Source organism: Trachypithecus francoisi, unplaced genomic scaffold, assembly GCF_009764315.1.
Source record: "Trachypithecus francoisi isolate TF-2019V2 unplaced genomic scaffold, Tfra_2.0 Lachesis_group2, whole genome shotgun sequence".
In the NCBI taxonomy this organism is placed as follows: Eukaryota; Metazoa; Chordata; class Mammalia; order Primates; family Cercopithecidae; genus Trachypithecus; species Trachypithecus francoisi.
The window spans coordinates 87,593,913-87,603,983 of record NW_022681465.1 but is presented as its reverse complement, the minus strand read 5'-3'; the positions used below and the strand labels follow the sequence as shown (position 1 = coordinate 87,603,983).

General features: G+C 46.0%; 1 pseudogene; it reads left to right on the top strand.

Moving 5' to 3' along the window:
• Positions 1-8,024: 8,024 nt before the first annotated feature.
• On the top strand, positions 8,025-9,352 carry LOC117064493 (annotated as a pseudogene).
• Positions 9,353-10,071: the final 719 nt, after the last annotated feature.

Sequence of the window (10,071 nt, the reverse complement as noted above, 5' to 3'; positions counted from 1 at the left end):
GACCATTTGGAGTCACTAGCAATTCTCATTGAGCAGGTATGTTGTGCTGGGGATGAAAGCCTGAATGTAATGGGTTAAGAAGTGGGACTGGGAAGAACTGATCTGAAGGCAGAAGGTGTCTGTAAACTGGGTCCCAGAGTGTTAAACCTGCCCAGGATCACAAGGTTAGTTAGTGACAGAGGCAGGACCATTATTTGGATATGCTAATCTTTTTCCTTCATACCACACTCCTTGTAGATATACAAAATTTTCTTTCAGGTTTCTTTCAAATAATAGATCCGTTTGGCTTTGTGTGATATATAGAGGAAAGGATGACTGTCCTACGTATGTCTGACTTGGTGAAATTAATATTACCCTTGGACATATGATGCTTAATAATCTCACTGAAACAACCTCAACAGGTTGCTTCACTGTCACCTGCCTCAGGCCTGAAAAACCACAGTAAGAAGCTTATTCAGTGCAAGATCTAATCAATGCAAAAATCAATCAAGATTAAACCAAAGAAAAATCAATGCAAGACTAGCTGGATGATTAGATCCATGCAATCCCTGGATCTCCTGAATACCAAGAACTCTCTACTGACCTTCAGCTGCACACCCACAGAAATGGTGTCACTCTGGGCTTGATCATCACCTGAAGCTTCCCCTCATGAACCCCTGAGCCCCCATCTCATCTCCTCATCCCTCCATATCTGCTCTTTTACCTCACAGATACCACAAGCCTCTGATCCTCTGTCTTCTCCTAATCATCAGTCTGCTCCAGGCTGAACTTCATTGTTGATCACAAGTCCTCTTCTCTCACAGACTCTTCAGTTGCCTCGCACCACAGTCCTACTACTGCCCCTGCCCAGCAAAACATACAGGCTGGCCAGCAGCACCATAACCACCCTTGTCTGCTCTCTTCACCCTGGGTGCTAAGGCCAACACAGCATCCTGGATCTCCGGCATCAATCTGCCCACTAGTTCTTTGATTCGTCCAGCGTGAACTTCCTCACCTTGCCAAGCCTCAGCTCAGTCTTCACGTGACCCCTCTCTCCTTCTCTTGCATCACACCTGGCCTCCTAATGGACCAAGAGACACCAAGGTGATCAGAAAGGAACCCTTTACCTTCCTGCCCCCTTCACTGTAAGTACATTTACATTCACACTCATCCTTTTTTCCTTTTCCCTAGCTGCTGCAACTCAGATCTTCCTCTTCTTGTTCAGAGTTAACCATTGCCTTGAGCCACATTCATTTCTTTCCAGGTGCTACACCCCCAGCCTCTTCATCCCTCTGGGATACTTGCCCCCAAAGTTTATAATTATGGGAGCACTTTTCCAGGCCTGAAACACCCATCGCTTGACCAGGTGCTCCTCTAGCTTCTAGCAAATTCCCTTCCCCCCTTTCTCACCCAAACTTTCAAAAATGTAGCCTACACTCTTTCTTCTTCCTCATTGCCCATTCCTCAGTTGCTACAGCCTGGCTTCTGCCCTCCTTCCTCAGCTGAAACCAGTCTCCCAGCTAACGGGCACTTCCCCTCCTTCCCTTACCAACCCCTCTGCTTTGTCTATGTTGTTAATGACTCTCTCATACTCAAAACTCCCCTGGCTTCTGTGACTCTACACTTTCACGATTCTCCTCCTCTTTCATTCATTCATTCATTCATTCAAAAAAAATCACTTATTGGCACTTACTACATGCCAGGGATTACAGGGATCTAGGGGTAAGGAAAGCAGACACAACGCCCGTCCTTGTAGAGCACAGTCTAGTGAGAGAGTCAACAGTAAACAGGCCAGGAAACAGGCAGTCAATTCTTGTTATTCAGCCTAGTTATGGTCTAGTCTATAAAGTCTCTGCAGACAATGAATTAATGAACACTGAATCACCGCTCCTGGGAAGAGTACGGTTCCTTCCAGCCTCTGGTCACAATATTTCATAAACCAAACATACATGATCTTGTTTTATATATGTTTATTTTACAGACACCTTATTTAATGTATATTTATGAGTAATTAATTATATGCAGTATTTTTAATAATAAAACACTAGCTGAGAAGAGTTTAACATTTTCCTGATCGGCCGGGCGCGGTGGCTCAAGCCTGTAATCCCAGCACTTTGGGAGGCCGAGACGGGCGGATCACGAGGTCAGGAGATCGAGACCATCCTGGCTAATATGGTGAAACCCCGTCTCTACTAAAAAATACAAAAAACTAGCCGGGAGACGAGGCGGGCGCCTGTAGTCCCAGCTACTCGGGAGGCTGAGACAGGAGAATGGCGTGAACCCGGGAGGCGGAGCTTGCAGTGAGCTGAGAGCCGGCCACTGCACTCCAGCCTGGGCGGCAGAGCAAGACTCCGTCTCAAAAAAAAAAAAAAAAAAAAAAAAAAAAAAAAAACATTTTCCTGATCCTGAATAACAAGATTTGTCCCAGGTCAGAGTCTCTCTGTTCATTATAATAATTTCCTGAGCTGCTTTCTCATCTTGCCCTAGCATTCAGGATCAGTGGCCTTAGATTGATGCTTTTATTAATTTGCTGGATTTATTCTCTCTCTCTTTCTCTCTCTTTCATTTTCCCTCTCACTCTCTCTCTCTCTCTCTCTCTCATACACATGCATGCACACATGCACGCACACATACATGCCCCAAAGCACAAAATACACACACATTTAGCATTTTTCAACTCAAGTCATCGGAGCTTGTGTCTCATCTCATTATCATCCTACAAATCATCTTGACACATTTATTTCTGCTTCTCCAACTTTAATTTCTAGGATGCTGATATGGTTTGGCTGTGTCCCCACCCAAATCTTAACTTGAATTGTATCTCCCAGAATTCCCACATGCTGTGGGAGAGACACAGGGGAAAGTAATTGAATCATGGGGGCTGGTCTTTCCCGTGCTATTCTCGTGATAGTGAATAAGTCTCATGAGATCTGATGGGTTTATCAGGGCCTTATGCTTTGCTCCTCTCTCATTTTTCTCTTGCCTCCACAATGTAAGAAGTACCTTCCTCCTCCCGCCATGATCCTGAACCCTCTCCAGCCATGTGGAACTGTAAGTCCAATTAAACTTCTTTTTGTTCCCAGTTTCTGGTATGTCTTTACCAGCAGCATGAAAAGGGATTAATACAGATGCTGTGTTTAAAATTCAACTTGATACATCATATCATCAAGTTGGAATTGCATGAGAATCAAGATGGAATTGCATTAGCCAGAGGTGAATGTGAAGATTACTGTGGATTCAGCGAGGGGCAGAAGTATAGAAATGAGAGTGACTCCAGAGTCAGACAGACTGGGAAAAGATTATGACTACCATTCACTAACTGAGGCCTCAGCTAAGGCACTTACCTTCTCTGAGCCTCAATTTGCTCATCCACAAAGCAGAAGTAAAGTATCTCAAAAGAATGCTGTGAAGATTAGATGTATATTGCATGCAGGTTCTCTGGCACACAGTTAGGGCTCCATTAATGCCACTTTCTCCCCCTTCAGTCTTATTCAGTTCTCAGGATGATCTCTGTGCCACATGCCTGGAGCAATTTTTTGGGCCCACTGGAGTAGGAGCTGGTATTAAGAGCACCTTTTGGTACTGCAGAGAAGGAAATTATCATGGCTTAAACATGGAGTGAGAGAGCTCGAAGAGGAGGCAGGAATCTTGGGAAAAGAAGAAAGGGGTGGTGAGACAAGGGGCAGTTTCTAGCATCATGGAGAGGGGAAGAGGAGATCATAACAAGGTACTGTGTGTGATGGGGAAGAAAGAACTGGGAGGAAAAGAAGGGAGCAGGCGGAGTGAGGCAACCAACCAAAGCAGAGAAAGCAAATGACTGTCACCCCACCGTCTCTCCACGGTGGGAGAAGCCAAGCACCTCCTCACACTCAGCTCACAGGAAGGTGACACTGCAGGAGAAGGCTCTGAGTGGTCCTCATCAGGGTGCAGGGCCCTCGGCCAAGAAGAAGGAGCCGCTGTGAAGTCTATTCCTATGGCCAGGTTGCTGAACCCCAAGTGTGGAGACATATGGGGCAAAAGAGAGCGTCAAACGAAATAGGGAACCCAGCTATCAGGCCTGGCTGTCATGTGGGTCTAAACTCCAACTGCTTTTAATATAAGGACCCATATTTAAGCAAAAAATGGACATACCTCCTTCATGATAGTACTTACACTTACAGCCACACGGCACACAAAAACTGCTTAGTGCAAATGGAGATATTTGAGGGCTCCTTTCAATTATGTCACCACTCCACAGGGATCCACAGCCCCAGGATCCAGAGCACCTCCATGAGAGAGAATGAAAACCCCAAAATTTATCGAAGGGCTCTGTTTTCCAGGTTTACAGAGGGAGAATTGGGGTCCTCCCGTCGATTCTTCCAAGGGAAAGGACCACCTCCTCCCTCTCCCTCTGCGCTCCAGAGCAGCAGAATCTGACCCTTATAATTACATTCTTGCCGCACTTGGATTTCTTCCCGTTTATTCCCCACCCCCATTCCCCGCTTTGCCAAATTCCTCTTCCTGATGAGTCAGGGATTAAAAATGTTTGGCATCCTTGCTGAATAAATAGTATTTGTCCACAGTGACACTGGTCAGTGGCAAACTGCCTTTGTTCTGTGATGAGGAGCATGAGCACACAACTTGTAAGTTGTCTATCCAGGACTCTGGTCCTTTATGGGCATCAAACTCATGCCCTTGGCCTTGTTTATGTCCTGTTGCAACTAGCTAGGCTGGCTTGCACAGAGGGAAGGAGTGAAGATAGAGGGAGAAAGGGAGAGAAGGAGGTGGGGGGAGACAAACATGTGCTGGTTTTATGAAAATCTTCTCCCATTTAATCATACCTGTGATGTAGATAGAATCAGTTCCATTTTACAGATCCAGAGAAATTCAGTCAGTTGCCAGATTTGCAAGGGTTAGAAAAACTAGAATGTGAACTCTCCTATTCTGAGTGGGAGCCTGTCATTCTTTGAGCCACATCAAGCCACTGATGGAAGTGAGCAGGCAGTTGACTGAAATTGATTGCCTTTCTGCCAGCCTCTAGGCCTTAGGAAATGGCCTGCCTCAGATAGAATGGAAGTTGCAGCGGGCATCAGACAGCACTTTCCTCTTTCCCCTCAGCCTCTGGCATCAGGCTGCCCCAGAGGGAGATCTGTTGTGTTTTCAGCAGCTCTGGAAAAGACATTTCTCCTGGAGTGGTGGACACAGCAGTGTCCTGTTATTCCCCTGCAAGTCCCACTGGGGTGTGGCAGCCGTGGCAGGAATTGCTTACTTCACTTAGCAGGCCCTGACCATCACAGGTGCTCACATTAGCTCAGGAAACTCTGCCATATGAGCTTCTTATGTCTCCTGCCTTTCACAGCTTCAGGCACTTCTTCAAATGCTTTTTAATTCAGCTGGCGTGGTGGTTCACAACTGTAATCCCAGCACTTTGGGAGGCTGAGGTGGGCAGATCGCTTGAACCCAGGAGTTTGAGACCAGCCTGGGCAACATGGTGAAACTCTATCTCTACAAAAAAATACAAAAATTAGCTGGGCATGGTGGTGTATGCCTGTGGTCCAAGACACTCAGGAGGCTGAGGTGGGAGGATTACCTGAGCCCAGGAGGTCGAGGCTGCAGTGAGCCATGATGGTGCCACTACACTCCAGTCTGAGCAACAGAGTAAGACCCCATTTCAAAAATAAATAAAATAAACAAACAAATTCAGACTCTCACAAGCCATTCATTCCCAAAGATTCCATTTGTGCTTAAGCCCAGTACTTTACAGACAGGATGACAAGGCTCAGAGAAGCAAAGAGACTTCCTGAAGGTCACATGGCAAGTGAATAACAGAACTAGGGCCAGAATCAAGGTCCCTGACTATTCTTCCGTCACTTCCGTCACAGCAGACATTCATTGAGTGCCTAGAATCAGCTAGGCACCACTCCGGGTGCCGGGTGTCCATTGCTGTCCTTAGAAGCAAGCTGCGCTGCTCCGCTGGGGCTTCCCTGCTCCCCTCTCCCGGATGCTTTTCATTCCCAGCCCCAGAGTCTAACCCCGAGACCTCCAGGGCCACTCACCACAGCATTCCTGAAGACTTAGAAGAGGTGCTTTTGTGTGCAGCCCTTTCCTCCAAGACCCTGGAATGCACGTTCGCAGGACTTGCTGATTTATGGCCATGTTGCCTTTCAAAGAATTCCCTGGCCTGCGTTAAGTCAACAGATTTGAGAAAAGGCTCATTAAAAGTTCTGTCACAGGAGCCAGTTGTTCCTTGTATTCGCAGGATGCTTTCGTTAACCCTGGGCCCTGCTCAGGCCAGTAACAGCACACCCCGGGCCTACGACTGCTCAGGATCTGTGTGTAAGACATGGAAACTCTGTCATATAAATGTATTTAGTGCCATATCCAACCCTGCCCCTCCCTTGAATAGCCCTAAGCCTCTATTCTGTCATTTATCATTCTTTGTTTTTATTGCCTTAATCGTTTTTGTGATCATATTAGCCTGTTTTCTATTTTTATCCTCTTGTCATTCTGCCTGTCAACTGAGAGCAGTGCCACATCGTGTTTGGACGTGCCGACCTTTCTGAAAACAATTCATTGATTCATTGATTCATTCATTCATCCACTCATCCATTCAACAATCCTGGCCCTGTCCTGGGAACTGAGGATGCAGCAATAGAGAAATAAAGATGGCTGCTGCCTGCCAGGTGCACTGCCCAGATCCTTGTTCAGGGCCACTCTGCTCATTCCCCAGCTGCCAGGATTGTTACTGGCTGATGACCCACACTGAGTCCTCCCTGTGAATTGTCCTTGGCCAAAGGGAGCTGTGTCTCCTTCCTGGGGACACTCTGCATCCAATGACTGGCTGATTTGGGGCCCACCTCCTTTGTCTCAATTCAGGACATCCCTGAAGCACTTCCCCAGCTTCAGGGCTGCCCTGGGAATCAGTGGAGACCTCTGTGGCAACTGAATCACAATCCAAGTCCACTCTCTGCCCAGTCTTGCCTCCTTCACACCCTATGGCTGCTGTGCCTGAGAGCATCCCCCGCCATAACCCTCCTTGAACACAAGTCTCCAGCTCAGAGTTTTGTTCCCAGGGAGATCATCCTATGACACCTGCTATCATGAAGTTTGTATTCTAGGAGTGACAGAAAATAAACAAACACAGTTATGTGAAAAGTGACACTGCTGTGGGAAGAAATAGAGTGGGGTCAGGGGCTCAGGGATACAGAATGGAAAGAAGATTAATTCTTCATACTCAATAGAATCATTGGAATAGGCATCTCTGAGAATGTGACATTTGAGCAAAGACTTGAAATTAGCAAGTTGAATGTCCAAAAGCTTCTGAATCCAAAATTGAGCCTGGATCAGTCAGAATTTCCCAGAGAAACAGAACCAATAGGATGTGAATGTGTATATGTGTGTGTGTACATATATGTGAATATATACATGCATATACACTAGGATCTGTTTCACGGAATTGGCTAATGGCATTGTGGAGCCTGGCAAGTCTGAAGTCTGCAGGGAAGGCCAGCAGCTGGAATAGGTAGGAGTTGATGCTTTAGTCTTAGGGCAGAATTTCTTCTTCTCTGGGAAACCTCAATTTTTGCTCTTAAGGTCTTCAACAGATGAAGTGAGGCCCAATCACATTACGAAAGATAATCAGATTTACTTATAGTCTACTATTTGCGAATGTTCATTGCATCCCCAAATACTGTCACAGCAGCACCTAGGTTAGTATTTGATTAGGCACTGGGTGCTATAGCCTAGCCACGCTGACACAGAAACCTGACAATCACAGCTACTCTGTCTCACACATATGCATCCCAACACCTTTCCCTGCTTTACTTTTCTCCTTAACACCCATCAAGAGCTGACATTCTGTGTATTTTACCTTCCCCAGTGTCTTACACCAAGCCCATTTCATTCATTTATGTAGTACCTGTTTATTATCTTGAAAACATGTAAGTTGGTAGCCTTCCAGTATGAGTATCTCTAAGAGAAAATACATGTAAAAAAAATAAGAACTTAGAAATAATAGTTGGGGTGGAGGAACTTCTGGCAGCGGCAGCTCAAGTGGCCAAGAAAAGATGGGTCAAAGTCAGGGTGGTGGTCATGGTCCTGAATGTGGCAAGAAGGATGACAAGGACAAGAAAAATAAGTACAAACCTCCTGTACCAACTAGAGTGGGGGAAAAAGAAGAAAAAAACAAAGGGACAAGATGCTGCCAGTAAACTACCACTGGTGACACTTCATACTCAGTGTCGGTTAAAATTACTGAAGTTAGAGAGAATTAGACTATCTTCTCATGGAGGAAGAATTCATTAGAAATCAGGAAGAAACAAAACCATTAGAAGAAAAGCAAGAAGAGGAAAGATCAAAAGTGGATGATCTGAGGGGGACCCTGATGTCAGTAGGAACCTTGGAAGAGATAATCAATGACAATCATGCCATCATGTCTACATCTGTGGGCTCAGAACACTATGCCAGCGTTCTTTCATTTGTAAACAAGGATCTGCTGGAACCTGGCTGCTCGGCTCTGCTCAGACACAAGGTATACACTGTGATAGGGGTGCTGATGGATGAAATGGATCCCCTGGTCACAATGACGAAGGTGGAGAAGGCCCCCCAGGAGACCTATGCCAATACTGGGGTGTTGGACCAAATTCAGGAAACTAAGGAATCTATGGAGCTTCCTCTCATTCATCCTGAATATTATGAAGAGATGGGTATAAAGCCTCATAAAGGGGTCATTGTCTGTGGTCCACCTGGCACAGGTAAAACCTTGTTAGCCAAAGCAGTAGCAAACCAAACCTCAGCCTCTTTCTTGAGAGTGGTTGACTCTGAACTTATTCGGAGGTCATGGGCCCAAACTCGTACGGGAATTGTTTCAAGTTGCTGAAGAACATGCACCATCCATCGTTTTTGGGACCATCCAATGTCCCAGTTGAGGCCAGTGGGACAAAAAGATGTGACTCCAATTCTGGTGGTGAGAGAGAAATTCAGCAAACAATGTTGGAACTGGAACTGTTGAACCAGTTGGGTAGATTTGATTCTAGGGAAGATGTGAAAGTTATCATGGCCACAAAACAAATAAAAACTTTGGATCCAGGACTTATCAGACCAGGCCGCATTGACAAGAAGATTGAGTTCCACCTGCCTAATGAAAAGACTAAGAAGCACATCTTTCAGATTCACACAAGCAGGATGACACTGGCCGATGACATAACCCTGGACGACTTGATCATGGCTAAAGATGACCTCTCTAGTGCTGACATCAAGACAATCTGTACAGAAGCTGGTCTGATGGCCCTAAGAGAATACAGAATGCAAATAACAAATGAAGACTTCAAAAAATCTGAAGAAAATTGTTCTTTATAAGAAACAGGAAGGCATCCCTGAGGGGCTCTATCTCTAGTGAACCACCGTTGCCATCAGAAGATGGTTGGGAGCTTTCTCAAACCCTGAAAGGGATGAGGTTGGGGGAGTTACCCAGAGGAATCCCTGTTCCCATTGATTTTTATTAGCAAAACATCCTGTGTGTATTTTGGAGTACGATGTGTAAGTGCCCAATGGGTAGCCTTTGTCTGTTGGTCACTGTGCAATACTCTGCTTCCTTTTTTTTTTTTTTTTTTTGAGGCGGAGTTTCGCTCTGTCACCCAGGCTGGAGTGCAGTGGCCGGATCTCAGCTCACTGCAAGCTCCGCCTCCCGGGTTCACGCCATTCTCCTGCCTCAGCCTCCCGAGTAGCTGGGACTACAGGCGCCCGCCACCTCGCCCGGCTAGTTTTTTGTATTTTTAGTAGAGACAGGGTTTCACCATGTTAGCCAGGATGGTCTCGATCTCCTGACCTCGTGATCCGCCGTCTCGGCCTCCCAAAGTGCTGGGATTACAGGCTTGAGCCACCGCGCCCGGCCTCTGCTTCCAAATATAGCATGCTGTTTCACCAAAAAAAAAAAAAAAAAAAAAAAAGATGGTTGATGCTAAACAAGAGGTGGTCTCAGGTGGGTAACATGAAAGTGCTGGTTAATATCCTGAGTTAATGGGTTCAGAGATTTCAAAGGAGGATGAAACTTTGACTTGAGAAGGATTTTTTTACCATTCTGAGGTTTCATCTGAGACAGCAATCCACTTAGGC